The sequence below is a fragment of the Cryptomeria japonica genome, chromosome 9 (genome assembly GCF_030272615.1).
Source record: "Cryptomeria japonica chromosome 9, Sugi_1.0, whole genome shotgun sequence".
Classification (NCBI taxonomy): domain Eukaryota; kingdom Viridiplantae; phylum Streptophyta; class Pinopsida; order Cupressales; family Cupressaceae; genus Cryptomeria; species Cryptomeria japonica.
In genome coordinates this window covers 310,962,561-310,979,370 of record NC_081413.1, presented here as the reverse complement: position 1 = coordinate 310,979,370, position 16,810 = coordinate 310,962,561, and positions in this window count along the sequence as shown.

Here is a 16,810-nt window from a genome sequence, read left to right as displayed (position 1 = left end):
ATGGAGACTCCCAATGCGGTTTACACACTAACCATTTCCAACAATCTTGAGCAAAGGTACAGTTGAGGAGGAGATGATCAACATTTTCAACTATTTGGTCACACAAGACACAATTGAAGGGATGAGAAATATGTTAGAATCAAAGATCATTGAGAGGGGGGGTGAGTAAGTGATCTACCCAAAATCAAATCCACAAACTTATTCTTTATCCACTAGTGAGCAATGCATAACATAAAATAACATAAACATGTAGTAAATAAACCACATATCCACAACACCAAAAATTTTATGTGGAAACCCAAAAAGGGAAAAACCACAGTGGGGCTAGAACCCACAATATTCATATACTATGGCCAGGAGTACATAAATATTACATAGATGGGGAATGCACTTGCATTCAGGCTCATTGCCTAGATCTCATTACTCAAATGTTGTTTCCCAAAAGGCTACAACCTTTAGGGAAGTCTCACTGACTTATAATTTGATTACAATGAAAAAATACAATGAAATGAACTCTCAAGTAGCATCTGACTATGCAAGAATGAGTTTCAGGTAAGCATTGAATCTCTGACTGTCATTGCTCTGCCAAATACTCTGTTACTATCTTAGTCAGCTACCAGATTGTCTAAGAATCAAATGCACACATGAAACTGCACTCAATTGCACTAAAACTTATCACCACACCACTAATACATTAAAAATCAATCGCCAATTCGATCTTATATATCCTATCTTATCACTAAAACAATCTCCTTCAAGTTGGCTTCAAGAAGTGTAATGCGTAGCTCCAAGTTAGTTTCAATCTCAAACAAAACATAGCACCAAACCAAAAGATTATAATCACATGCTTCCTAAGGATCTTCCCATTCATCGAGATCACAAAAATAATCACCAAAAACACTACAATCATCGGAAATCATTCCAGATCAAAACATTACCGAGATACCCTATTTTACCAGTTAACTCTAGCTTCTGAATAAGATGAATCACGACCGCCGAATCAAATATCCAAGAAGAGTTTCCATCAATGACAACCTTAAACCATAAATACAACATCAAAGATCACCGGATGAGTGTCAATTTCCAACAATCTTCCCCTTTGGCATTGATGGCAACACCTATGAAAAATGACTAACTGTAGAAACCTGTACACTAGATCAAGAATGAAATAATTCTAAGGCTCCCCCTTAGATCAGGAATCCAAAAATCTGCATCAGCGAACTGTACACTCTATACACAATTAGTCTGTAATTTTTTCACCTTATCTCTCCCCCTTTGACAACAATGTCAAAGATGGGGTGCTGCCCAAAATTGATATACATATGAAAAAGATTTTACAAATACTTGAAGAGGTCAGCATAAATAGTCTTCAAAAATCCCAGGTGAGTATCCCACCCACTCTTCAGGTTATCCAAAACTGTGATAAATGCATTAAATATAGTATCATGAATTTCTAATTCTCTCAAATCTGATGATACAGATCAGGCCATTTCCTTCATACAATCAAACTTATTACTTACCATGGTATCTAACCGGATGGCAATCAAATTATGGAGTTCACCCACTTTCCTCAAAACTTTCTCCTTATCCACTTGAAGGCTTGAGATCTGATTATTTAAGGCTATAATATGTCCTTCAATACTTCTGGTTAATCTTACATTAGGTTCAAAATATTGAGAAATACTAGCAAGCTTTCCCTGACAGACACCTATCTGTTTATCAATATCAATAGTGAACTTAGGAAAAATGAGGCAAGATTTATACAATTTGCTGACTTTTGACAATATGTCAGAAATAGTCTGTAATCTCTTATTCAGTGTTACCCTATCTTCTTTAATCATTTTCAGGAATGTTTGTTTTCTAACTTCCTTAAACCTATCCAAATTTTTTTGAGTAGTTGTCTTCTCCAAAGAATCAAAATTGGTATTTACGCTGTTAATCAGCTATAATAATTTACCAGAGGGGCTGTTATTTGAATCTAACTGTACATTGGAAGCCACCTTCTACAAAACATCTATAGACATCAAAATTATTTTTTTGTTTTCATTCTCTGATTTCACCAGATCTTGACTGGCTTGGGCTTGCACTGCAACAACAAATATAAGCTTCTTAGTAGGAGACATCTTCCCATGATCAACCGAGCCATCAAGATTAATCAGAATTTGAGGTGGGATCTCTGTAACCAAAGGAGTGACAATTTCTAGATCAGCTATGCCTTTGCCTTTGTCACCCTTAGCTACCTCAGCCTCTCCTGGCACAACATCCTTCTTCTCTCCCTTGTCCCCAATATCAGTCTATTGAATCATAGGGGTTGTAGAGCTATCTATCACTGGAGGATTTCCACCAGTCTCAACATCAATTATGGTATTACCTTGGTCTTCCAGTTGATCTTGAAATTGATTCTCAACCTTCTGATTTACGGAGACACCTTGCTTATCTTTCAGCTGAGATGGTCTAAATGCATATTTGTACAAAGGGTCATTTTGAATAATATTTCTCCATATCTCCTCCATCTCTTTCCTCACCTCCTCTACATTCCCAATCATTAATCTTTGGATCTTGTTCTTACTTCCGAATTCCTTTTTGATTGCCTCTTCAATTAGTCTCTTTGGTTCATCATGAGTAATACATGTACATACATTTACTAGCTCTCTCTCTCCTTCATTTCTCTATCAATTTTGCTTGCATTCATTCTTCTAGCATCTATTAAACTATACAAGTCCTTTGGAATGGAATTTTCTAATTTAATTAATGTCTTAATAAAATTATATGTTTAATACTACTGCTTCCTCAACTTTCTTTTGGTCACCATCGTCAAAATGCTCAAAATTTTCTTCAAGATTCTTCAAATTGCCACCCACTAATATTTCATCTATCAACTGATCTGCTGATAGTGGAGGAATGATTGTGTACTTATGTTGTATGTTGCTAGACTCAAGGTCTTTGTTGAGTTGACTTTTGACCTGTCTACATCTTTGGGATCTTCCAGTAGGAGCAAAATCTGACTTAGTCTTTTTGCTTTGTTGTGCTCCACCAGATTGAGGATTTCTCACTAATGTGACAAACTCTCCCTTTTTCTTAGCTCTTCCTGCCTCTTCCTCAGATTCAGTTTCTGAGGCCATCAAAGATACTGCAACATAGGTTCTTTTGGGTTTTTTTTTCTTTTGCAGTACACCTTTTCTGGATAGGCTAGGTTTTGCAAGTTGTGCCACCGGAGCAGGAGAAAACTTAGTTTCTGTAGGTTTTTCCTTGGAGGAAACCAGATCAACCTTGGTTTTCTTGGTTTCCCCTTTGGCCTCCTTTTGTGCATATTTTTCTCTTGATTTCTTCACCTCCTCCTTGGTGAAACCCATTTGAGCAGCTACTTCTTCTGCCATCATTATGACTTTTCTCTTTCGGGCAAGAGCACTGAACTACATATGTAAACTAAGTTTCTTCTCCTTGAATGTGCCAAATCTCCTTTCCTTGGGATCCCCTGGTTGATGAAGAAGGTGATGTGCATATGCCTCAAGTGTACTAGACTCAACTTCATACCCCATGGGCATGATTCAGGCTATCCGGGGCTCCACTGCTTCCATCAGACACTGATCCTTATCGACCATGAAGCAAATGGTTTTCTCATATTTCTCAACTACCTCTTTAGGAATCCTCTCCCTATTCTTAATTATGACTTGAAAGGTTTTAAAATATCCCCAAAGGGAAAATATCCTCATGGTTGCATCACCAACTTCCCATAGACCTTTCTTGATCTGCGTGGGCACCGATTTATCATAGGTCCATTGGACCTTACCGTTGATACTGAGTATCTCATTCAAGAAGTATAGTGCTAGGCAAATAAGGAGTGTACCATATTTAAAAGTATACTTTTTATCCTACTTAATCTTCTTCAGATTGCTCAATAATTCATTCAGAAGTGCAGTGTAGAGATCATACCTCTTATCTTCCTTGAGCATTTGGTACACAAAGTAGATAGCAGTACCCGAGATAGAATTGTACCGGTTGGATTGGTAAACCTTGTATTTGACTACCATTGAAGAAAACTTCACATCATTCTCCAAAATGTCATTCACAGGCATGGCTCTGCTATCAAATTTGGATCTAGTGGTAGCTATGACGGTGCCATTTGATACTTTTCTTAAACTGGGCACATCACCGGTTTCAACTAAATAGTTACAACACAAATTGCATACTTGGTGATTTTGTGAGGCCTATCAATCCATATAAACTCATCATGCATGTGACAAAGGATGTAGTAGATCCATTCTGCCTCATCAAACAATGGAAAATGCATGAACTATGAGAAACCCTTATCCTGCAACACCTTATATTCGAGTTTGAGATTTTCCTAACCATCGGCCAAATGCTTGTTGTATAGTTCCAACATGTCTGCATTCCCAAGCTCTTCAAGGTCACAATGAATGTAGGCCCTGATATCTTCATTGTGTAGCATGCCTTAGGGCATAGATGAGAATGCACCTTCTTGATCATCCTTGACTGATTTAAATGCATGTTTCTTTAAGACCGGATGATCCCTATCCTTAATTTCAACCACAAGAGGAGTCACAATACTAGAAACTAAGGACATTTTGAATCCTAGGGTTTGTGAAAAACTAAAAATATGAACAGATAAATACCTTACTTCACATCTGGGTGCTAAAATTCACTAAGAAGTTGCTAAAATTGTTGTTGAGATCATCAAGTTTCTTTTCTCTCTCCTCTTCTCTTACTCGCTTGATCGAATTGTGACAAATGAAGTTTTGAGATGCACTTTTATCCTTCGAAACCCTAATTTTTCAATGTAATAAATGTAGCAACTGGTTATCATGATCTTCATGAAATTTCATACCAGAGCACAAGATCCTTTAGAAAATTTTGGATATCATCAGCACATACGATTTAATCCTTCTGCAAGCTTCCAAAATTGATTAAAGACCACCGAAGAGGAGGTTCTTAGAATCTGCATGAAAATATCCCCCTAAGGCATAAAGCCCTAGTTACCAGTTGAAGATCCTGCACCAAATTCGAGTGCAGACCTGCTGTCAACTCTAGATTCATCCTTTCTCACCCACATCTTCTCATGCTTCTCCTTGATCTCTTCTAATTTCACTTTTCCTCTCTCTTCTAATTTGTTCTTATCTACCAGTGCATTGTTCTTGCTTCTATAGTACTTTGCAATGTGACCGATTTTGTTGCATGCTCAACAAACAACATTATTCTGCATAGGTCTAAAGTTCATCTGATTTGGTCTTATCCTGCACTAATTAAAGTTGTGTCCAAACATTCCACAAGCATAGAATCTCTTGTTTTGAAAGCTATTCACTACTTCTCTACAAACATTTGACTTGTGTCCAAAATTATTGCATATGAAACACTGACCGATAAAGGTAGGAACATTGTTCATGTTGTTTACTCTATTATTCATCCTACTTCTACACTGACTAGCCATATGACCAAATTTATTGAAATTAAAACATCTACCATTGAATTTATGAGCATTAGGTTGTCTTGCTAGAGGATTCTTTCTCTTCTTCTGATCAGGTTTTGCATTGTGTTGTCCAAATTCAGAGGATTCACCTTTCTCAAATCCTAGACCTCACATGCCCTTTCCATGTCTTTGAATTTCCAACATCTCATCAAGCCTTGTTGAACTAGCTTTGAATTTGTCTTTGTATTCATTCGTAGTAGAAAGTTCATCCCTCAAGGTAGTAATCTGTCTCTCAAGTTCATGACCAGTATTCCTTGATTGTGTCAACTCAAGCTTCAACTAATCTTTCTCATACGTAAGACCGAAGCATTCATCAACTCTTTCCTTCAGTGATTGTGCCAGATTCTCTTCATTGTTCTTTCAGTCCTCAATTTCCTTAGTCAGTCTCATCACAATGGATTGCATCTCATTCTTTAAAGCAACATTCTCTCTCTCAAGCTTGTCAACCTCATCAGCTTTGTCCTGGTATTCCATGATCTGATCTTCATTCTCCTTCAACTTATCCATTAATTATTTCCTCTTTTCTATACAGATACTTGCTTGATCCTTTAGCTCACTAATGAATTCATTAGTAACATTCAGGTTCTTCTTCAAGGTACAAATCTCATTTCTATCTGCATCAAGATCCTCAAGTACCACATTGAGTTGTCTATGAAAACCGGAATCCATAGAATCAATCTCCCAGATCTTCCTCAAGTAGTTAAGCTTCCTTAGAGGATCTAGGATCCAATGCCGATTGTTAGAATCATAGATCATTGAGAGGGGGGGTGAATCAATGATCTACCAAAAATCAAATCCACAAACTTATTCATTATCCACTGATTAGCAATGCATAATAGAAAAGAACATAAACATGCAGTAAATAAACTACAGATCCACAACACCAAAATTTTTACATGGAAACCCGAAAAGGGAAAAACCATGGTGTGGCTGGAAACCACAATATTCATATACTATGGCCAGAGGTACATAAATATTACATAGATGGGGAATTCACTTGCATTCAGGCTCACTGCCTAGAGCTCACTACTCAAATATAGTTTCCTGAAAGGCTACAACCTTCAGGGAAGTTTCACTAACTTACAATTTGATTACAATGTGAAAATACAATGAAATTAACTCTCAAGTAGCATTTGACTATGCAAGAATGAGTTCTGGTTAAGCACTGAATCTATGACTATCTTTGCTCTTCTAAATACTCTGTTACTATCTTAGTCAACTACTAGATTGTCAAGGAATCAAATGCGCACATGATACTGTGCTCAATCACACCAAAACTGATCGCCACACCACTAATACACCAAAAATCAATTGTCAATTCGATCTTATATATCTGGTCTTATCACAAAAACAATCTCCTTCAAGTCGGCTTCAAGAAGTGTAACGTGTAGCTCCAAGTCGACTTCAATCTCGAACAAAATATAGCACTAGACCAAAAGATTATAATCACACACTTCCTAAGGATATTCCCATTCATTGAGATCACAAAAAAATTACCAAAAACACTCCAATCATCGAAAATCATTCCGGACCAAAAGATTACCGAGATACCCTATTTTACCGATTAACTACCTACCAGTTAACTCTAGCTTCTAGATAAGATGAATCATGACCGCCAAATCGAATCTCCAAGAAGAGTTACCATCAATGACAACCCTAAACTATAAATCAAGCATCAAAGGTCACCAGATGAGTGTCAATTGCCATCAATATCCCCCTTTAACATTGATGGCAACACCTATGAAAAATGACTAACTGTAGAAACCTGTGAAACCTTTACACTGGATCAAGAATGAAATAATTCTAAGGCTCCCCATTAGATCAAAAATCCAAAAATCTACATTGCCAAACTGTACACACTATATAGAATTAGTTTGTACATTTTTCACCTTATCTCTCCCCCTTTGACAACAATGCCAAAGATGGGGTGTTGCCCAAAATTGATATACAGATGACAAACATTTTACAAATACTTGAAGAGGACAACATAAATAGTCTTCAGAAATCTCAGGTGAGTATCCCACCCACTCTTTAGGTTATCCAAAACCATGATAAATTTATCAAATAAAGTAGCATGAATTTCTAATTCTCTCAAATCTGATGATACAGGCCAGACCATTTCCTTCATACAATCCACCTTATTACTTATCATGGTATCTAATCGGATGGCAATTAGGTTTCAAAGTTCACCCACTTTCCTCTAAAATTTGTCCTTATCTGCTTGAAGGCTTGAGATTTGATCATTTAAGGCTATAATCTATCCTTCAATACTTCTGGTTAATGTTAAATTGGGCTAAAATGATTGAGAAATACTAGCAAGCTTGCCCTGGTAGATACCTATCTGTTTATCAATATCAATAGTGAACTTAGGAAAAATGAGGCAAGATTTATAAAATTTATCAGCTTCTGACAATGTATCAAAAATAGTTTGCAATCTCTTATTCAGTGTTACCCTATCATCTTCAATCATTTTCAGGAATGCTTTTTTTCTAACTTCCTTAAACCCGTCCAAAACTTGTGAGTAGCTATCTTCTCCAAAGAATCAAAATTGGTATTTATACTATTAATCAACTATAATAATTTACCAGAGGAGCTGTCATTTGAATCTAATTGTACATTAGAAGCCACCTTCTGCAAAACATCTATAGAAATCAAAATTATCTTTTTGTCTTCATTCTCTGATTTCACCAGATCTTGATTGGCTTGGGCTTGCATTGCAGCAACAAGTATAAGCTTCTCGGCAGGAGACATCTTCCCAAGATCAACTAAGCCATCAAGATTGATCGAAATATAAGGCAGGATCCCTTTAACCTGAGGAGTGGAAATTGTCTGATCATCTATGCCTTTTCCTTTGTCACTCTTAGCGACCTCAACCTCTCCTGGAACAACATCCTTCTTCTCTCCCTTTTCCCCAATATCAGTCTGTTGAATCACAAAGGCTGCAGAGCTATCTATCATCGAAGGATTGTCACCAATCTCAACATCAATTGTAGTATTACCTTGGTCTTCCAGTTGATATTCAAACTGAGTCTCAACCTTCTGACTTCCAGAGATACCTTGATTATCTTTCGGCTGAGATGGTCTAAATGCATCTTTGTACAGAGGGTCACTTGAATAATCTTTCTCCATATCTCCTCTTTCTCTTTCCTCACCTCCTCTACATTCCCAATCATTAATCTATTGATTTTGTTCTTACTTTTGAATTTTGTTTTGTTTGCCTCTTCAATTAGTCTCTTTGCTTTGTCATGAGTAATACAAGTACATAGATTTACTAACTCCCTCTCCTTCATTTCTCTGTCAATTTTTCTTGCATTCATTATTCTAACGTTTATTAAACTGTACAAGTCCTTTGGAATGGGATTTTCTAATTCAATTAATGTCTTAATAAAATTATGTAAGTATAATACTATTTCTTCCTCAACTTTCCTTTGGTCACCATCATCAAAATGCTCAAAATTTACTTCAAGATTCTTCAAATTTCCATCCACTAATATTTCATCTATCAACTGATCTAATTATAGTGGAGGAATGGTTGTGTACTTACCTTCTATGTTGCCTGACTCAAGGTCTTTATCGAGTCAACTCTTGACCTATCTACCTCTTTGGGATCTTCCAGTAGGAGCAGGATCCGACTTAGTCTTTTTGCTTTGTTGTGCTCCACCATATTGAGGCTTTCTAACTAATCTAACAAAATCTCCCTTTTTCTTAGCTCTTCTCGCCTCTTCCTCAGATTTAGTTTCTGAGGCCACCGAAGATACTGCAACATAGGTTCTTTTGGGTTTTTCTTTTTGTTACAACACACCTTTTCCAGATGGGCTAGGTTTTGCAGGTTGTGCCACTAGAGAAGGAGAAAACTTAGTTTCCTTAGGTTTCTCCTTAGAGGGAGTTGGATCAAACTTGGGATTCTTAGTTTCCTTTTTGGCCTCCTTTTGTGCATATTTTTCTCTTGCTTTCTTCACCTCCTCCTTGATGAAACCCATTTGAGTAGCTACTTCTTCTGCCATCTTAGTGACTTTTCTCTTTCGGGTAGGAGCAATGAACTGCATATGTAAACTAAGGTCCTTCTTGAATGTGCCAAATCTTCCTTCCTTGGGACCCACTAGTTGACTCAGAAGGTATTGTGCATATGCCTCAAGTATACCAGAGTCAAATTCATACCCCATGGGAATGATCCAGAATATTTGGGTCTCCATTACTTCCATCAAACACTGATCCTTATCGATCATGAAGCAAATGGTTTGCTCATATTTCTCAACTACCTCCTTAGGAATCATCTCCATGTTCTTCATTATGGCTTGGAAGGTTTAAAAATATCCCTAGAGGGAAAATATCCTCACGGTTGCATCACCAACTTTCCATAGACCTTCTTTGATCTACGTGGCCACCGATCTATCATAGGCCCATTGTACCTTACCGTTGATATCAGGTATCTCATTCAGGAAGTATAGTGCCAGAAAAATAAGGTGTGTACCATATTTAAATTTATGCTTTTTATCCTGCTTAATCTTCTTCAAATTGCTCAATAATTCATTCAGAAGTGTAGTGCACAGATCATACCTCTTATCTTCCTTGAGCATTTGGTACGCGGAGTAGATACCAATACTAGAGATAGAGTTGTACTGGCTGGACTAGTAAACCTTATATTCGACTACCATTGAAGAAAACTTCACATCATTCTCCAAAATGTCATTCACAGTCATGGATCTGTTGTCAAATTTGGATCCAATGGTAGCTATGATAGTGTCATTTGATACTTTTCTTAAACTGGGCACATCACCAGTTTCAACTAAACCAGTTACAACATGGATTTCATGCTTGGTGATTTTGTGAGGCCTATCAAGCCATATAAACCCATCATGCATGCAACTAAGGATGTAGTAGATCCATTCTACCTCATCAAACAATGAAAAATGCACAAACTATGAGAAACCCTTATCTTGTAGCACCTTATATTCGGGTTTGAGATTTCCCTAACTGTCGACCAAATTCTTGTTGTATAGGTCCAACATGTCTGAACTCCCAAGCTCTTCAAGGTCATAATGAATGTAGGCCATGATATCTTCATTGTGCAGCACACCTTAGGGCACAAATGATAATGCACCTTCTGGATCATCCTCTACTGATTTAAATGGATGTTTGTTTAATACTAGATGAGCCCTATCCTTAATTTCAACCACCAGAGGAGTTGCAATACCAGAAATTGAGGCCATTTTGAATCCTAGTGTTTGCAAAAAAATAAAAAATCTGAACATATAAATACCTTGCTTCACAACCAGGCACTGAAATTCACTTAGAAGTTGTTGAAATTGTTGTTGAGATCATCAAGTTGCTTTTCTCTCTCCTCTTCTCTTACTCTCTTGATTGCATTGTGAAAAATGAAGTCTTGAGATGCACTTTTATCCTTCAAAAACCTAATTTTTCACTGTAATAAATGCAACAACTGGTTATCACAATCTTCATGAAATTTCATACCGGAGCACAAGATCCTTTAGAAAATTTCAGATATCATCAACACATATGATTCAATCCTTCTGCAAGCTTCCATAATCGATTAAAGACCATCAAAGAGGAGGTTCTTAGAATCTGCATGAAATCTCCCCCTAAGGCATAAAGCCCTAGTTACCAGTTGAAGATCCTGCACCAGATTCGCGTACAGACCCGTTGTCAACTCTAGATTCATCCTTTCTCACCCACATCTTCTCATTCTTCTCCTTGATCTATTCTACTTTCACTCTTCCTCTCTCATCTGATTTGTTCTTGTCTACCATAGCACTGTTCTTGCTTCTGCAATACTTTGCAATGTGACCAGTATTGTTCCATGCTCGACAAACAACATTATTCTACATAGGTCTAAAGTTCATTTGATTTGGTCTTGTCCTACACTGATTAGAGTTGTGTCCAAACATTCCACAAGCATAAAATCTCTTGTTTTGAAAGTTATTCACTACTTCTCTACAAATATTTGACATTCCACAAGCATAGCATCTCTTGTTTTGAAAGTTATTCACAATTGCTCTACACACATTTGACTTTTGTCCAAAATTATTGCATATGAAACACTGACCAGTATAGGTAGGAACATTGTTCATGTTGTTTACTCTATTATTCATCCTACTTCTGCACTGACTAGCCATATGACCAAATTTATTGCAAGAAAAAAAAATACCATTGAATTTATGAGCATTAGGTTGTCTTACGGGAGGATTGTTTCTCTTCTTCTGATCAGGTTTTCCATTGCCTTGTCCAGATCCGGAGGATTCACCTTTCTCAAATCCTAGACCTCGCATGTCCTTTCCATGTCTCCAACTTTCGAGCATCTCATCAAGCCTTGCTGAAGCTACTTTGAGTTTATCTTTGTATTCATTAGAAGTAGTTGTTGGCAAATTGGAGGAATCGATTATGTGTTGCATTGATGTTTTGTCATTGATGGCAACATTGGCTGTTTTGGTTGTTTACTGGTTTTCGGTAGGTTTCGGTATAGCAGTTGGATTATGATAATTATCCAGTATGCTTTGGTTTGTGGAATTGGTTTGGATCTATCATTTATGCTATTCAGATGTCTATCATGATCAGTTGGTTAGGTATTTGATGACTCAGGAGATATCATTTGTTCTAGTAAGCCTTTTGGTCACCGATAAGGGTTTTACTGGCAGAGCTTTGTTGAAGATATTTTGATGCACGTGATAAGTGGTGTTGGCATGACTTCTATATGGCTTTCAGGATGCTATTGGTTATCTTGTTCATGTTCCTATTGAGTAGTGGTGTTGGATTTGGGTCCAAACCTAATGCTATCTTATTCTACTAGGTTATGGACCGGTTTATGTAATGTGTTGGTAGATGATCCCGATGCATTTCCGATTGGATCTATTGATTGGATTATGTTGTTTCTCTCTTAGGCCGACTTGGTTGATCATTGTATTGTGGGTTTATGTTATGAATTTATTGTATTATCTTATAGGTGGCTGGCCTAATTGTTTAGGTCCCAGATTGGTATAAATACGATGTAAGATCTCTTTGTAGATCATGGGCATTTTCATGGGTTTGGGGATATTGGATTTTCTTTGTGCGAATAAGGTTGTAATCATATGTATAGGTTTTGGTCGATCATAGGTGATCGAATTGGGTTGGTGAAAGAGGTTTAAGGCCTCTGGTATTGAGCTTAACCAAAACTGTATTTAGGCATAGGAGTTGCTATTCTTGCAGTTCAATCTTCTTTCTAGAATGTAGTCTAGATTTTTTTGTAGTCAGTGAGGCTCCTTTTGTGATGAGCAGTGTGGTCTAGACTATTGGCCTTCCTGCATGTGCATGTCCCTCTTTTTGTAATCACATACTTATTGCAGAAGTATTATTTGATTGTGGGTAGGCTTCCCACTATGGTTTTTCCCTTTACTGAGTTTCCCACATACAAATCTTGGTGTTATCTTTTGTGGATGGTTGGTAAATTTTCTATGGTTTATATTTGTGCTTAACTATTATATCTGCTATTCCGGTTCTAATGTTTTAATGCTTAAAGTTATATAATTTGTTAACAAATGATTCACCCCCCCTTCTTAGTTGTTCACCGGTTATCTAAGTTATCTAACAATTGGTATCAGAGCCTGGTCCTCTCTATAGAAGCTTAACCACTTGAGGAAGATCCTATGGCATCTAATAGTTTAAGTTCATCAATTTCATCTGCAATTGTTTTTTGGAGAGAAATTCCTAGGCTTGATGGAACAAATTACAGAGTATGGAAGATTCAGATGGAGACTCATATGAGATGTCTTGGTAAGGAAATTTGGGAGATCATTGAGAAAGGATATATAACTCATAATATGACATTTGGAAATCCTCCTCTGGTAGGCTTGGATAAGGACATTGAAAATGATTGTAGAGCTAGAGAAGCCCTTTTGTGTGCACTTTTAGATCAACAAGTTATGGGACTAACTGATAAATCAACTACAAAGGCTATATTGGATAAATTGGAGATTCTGAATGAAGGTGACCCTACTATTAAAATTGCTAAACTTGATGGTTATCAGGTGAGATATGAGAACCTGAAGATGGAAGAAGATGAAAGGATTACTGGTTTTATTGAGAGAGTTAATGAAATTGTCCCGGGAATTCAGTGTTGTGGTGGATCTCCAAGCAAAGATGAAATAATTTCTATAGTATTGAGAGCTTTGCCACTGGCTTATAAGATTTAGGCTACTACAATTAATGCGTTGAGAACAATGGAAAACACCTTTGTTAATAGAGATACCTTGGTTGGGAAGTTATATTCTTTTGAGCTTGAGGAATTTGGTCCTTTCGGAGTTGCAAAATCTGAACCTTCTTTTCATGCATCAACATCATCTACCAGCAAGAGTGATTGGAAAGCCTTATATGCTAAGGAACTGGAGGAAATGAAGAAAAAAAATGAAGATTTTGAGCAACTTGAAGCCCTATTTTCTAAAAGAGTGCCTAAAGGTCCGACATGAAGTAAGTATGAAGGAAAATCATCTTTTAAATGTTTCGCATGTAATAAGATAGGTCATTTTGCATCTAGATGTCCTGAAAGGAATTCAAGATTTAAGGAAAGAGATAGAAGATATTTTAGGCCTAACCATGATTATCAAAACAAGCATAAGTACAAGAGGAACAAAGAAAAATCTTGCTACTATGCGGATGAGGAAGGTGTGATTGATTCTGATGATGAACTGACACAAGATTCAACTAGTGGATCTGACAATGGAAAGGAATGGGTATTCTTGGCTATCAAGGAAGATGATCCAGTACTTGAAGAAAATACCCTTGCTTCTAAAGTTGAAGACAAGGATGAATGGGTGATAGACAGTGGATGTTCACATCATATGACTATAGATAAAAGGAAGTTTCTATCTTTGCAAGAATTTGATGGTGGTCTGGTTAGATTTGGAGATGAAAAAACATGCATGATCAAGGGAAGAGGAACTATATCATTGGATGGTAAGAATGATACTGATAATGTTTATTATGTTGAAGGTTTAAGGCATAATATTTTTAGTTTAGGATAGTTGGTGGATAAGGGATTTCAGTTACAGTTCAAGGATGGAAAATGCAAGATTATCAACATATCTAGATTGGAGATTGCAACCAGTTCTCAGACTAAAGGTAACATCTTTCATTTGAACTCCGGTGAGAAGACATGTTTGATTACATAAATTGTTAAGAGTTAGCTATGGCATAAGAGGTCGTGTCATGTGAATTTTGATTGTAAAGACTAGTTCTACTAAGGCAGTTAGAGATATACCTAAGATTGTGAAGCCCTATAATCCGGTATGTAAGGAATGTCAAATGGGAAACCAAGTCAAAACTTCTTTTAAGAGTATACAAGACAAATATAATGATGCTCTTGATCTTATTCATACTAATTTGTATGGTCCTCCTAGAATCAAAAGTTTTTAGGGTGAGAGATATTTTATGCTAATCATTGATGACTATTCTAGAATGATGTGGGTTACTTTTCTAAGGGAGAAATTTGAAGCATTCAAAAAGTTTAAAATATTTAAAGTTAAATTTGAGACAAAGACAAGATTGAAGATTAAATGCTTAAGGTCTGATCAGGGTGGAGAATTCACATCCGGTGAATTTAATAGTTATTGTGAAAAGAATGGGATAAGGAGACAATTATTTGCACCCCAGACACCTCAGCAGAATGGAGTTGTAGAAAAGAAGAACATAGCTATATTGGATGCAACTAGAACTATGATGATGGAAGTAAATATGCCTCATATCTACTAGAGAGAAGTTGTGAGAACAATGGTATACACATTCAACATAGTTGATATCAAAGGAGACACCGGTAAGACACCTTATGAGTTATGGTTTGGTCATACACCTACAGTTTTAGAATCTTTGGTAGTAAATGCTATATCAAAAGAGATGATTTCATTGGAAAGTTTGATCCTAGATGTGATAAAGGGATATTTATTGGTTATTCTAATGAAAGAAAAGAATATAGATGTTATAACAAAAGATTGCAGAGAATTGTGGAGAGCACTATTGTCAAGGTGGATGAGCTAAACATAAGTCAAATCAGAACTTATGAGAGAGAGCCGGTAGTGGAAATGGTCATAACTGAACTGGTAGCACCTACACTGGAACATAATGTTGAACCAGTTACTCCAACAGTATCAGAAAATTCAATAGTAAATGAAGATCAGAGCAGAGGAACATAAAATCAGAAGACTCCTAAGTATGTTAGGTTAAATCATTTAGAAGATCGGATCATTGGAGACAAGAATAAAGGAGTGATGACAATAAGAAGGTTGGCAACTGATGAGGTATGTTTAATTTCTCAAATTGAACTGACATCAATAATTGAAACATGTAAAGATGAATGTTGGATAAAATCTATGGAAGAGGAATTAGATCAGATAGAAAAGAATAATACATGGACTTTAGCTCCCTGACCTAAAAATAAGAATGTTATTGGGACTAAAATGGGTTTTTAGGAATAAATTGAATGAAGATGGACAAGTTGTGAGGAATAATTCTAGATTGGTTTGGAAAGGATATTCTCAGAAGGAAGGAATTGATTATGATGAGAATTTTTCTCTGGAAACTCGGATTGAAGCTATGAGATTATTTCTTGCTTATGCTGCCCATAAGAACTACAAGGTTTATCAGATGGATGTTAAGTGTGAATTTCTAAATGGAGATCTTGAAGATGAAGTTTACATTGAACAACCTGATGGATTTTCACTTTCAGATGACAAAAACATGGTTTGTAGGTTAAGGAAAACGGATTGAAATAAGCCCCTAGAGCTTGGTATGCAAGATTGGATAAATATCTTTTGAAGCTGGATTTCACTAAAGGTAATGCTGACAGTAATTTATATTATAAGATCACTGATAATGACATATTGATTGTTGAAGTCTTTATTGATGATATCATTTTCGAAGGTGAGGATAAGTTATGTATGGAATTCTCTGATAATATGAAGAATAAATTTCAGATGTCTATGATTGGGGAGATGAAATGTTTCTTAGGTTTGCAGATTACTCAGACTGATAAAGATATTTTCATCTATCAAACTAGGTATGCTAGGGAGTTGTTGAATAAATTTGGTATGGAAAATTCTAAACTGGTTGGTACTCTTGTGGTTACAAGTGAGAAATTGACTAAGATAGATGCATCAACACCAGTAAATCCTACAAGGTACAAGTCTATGATTGGAGGTTTGTTCTATCTGACTCAGACTAGACTAGATATAATGAGTGCCATGAAAAGGATTTTCAGGTATTTGCAAGGAACAACTGAATATGGTTTGTGGTATTCTAAAAATGATGATTTTAGACTATGTGCATCTACAGATGCAGATT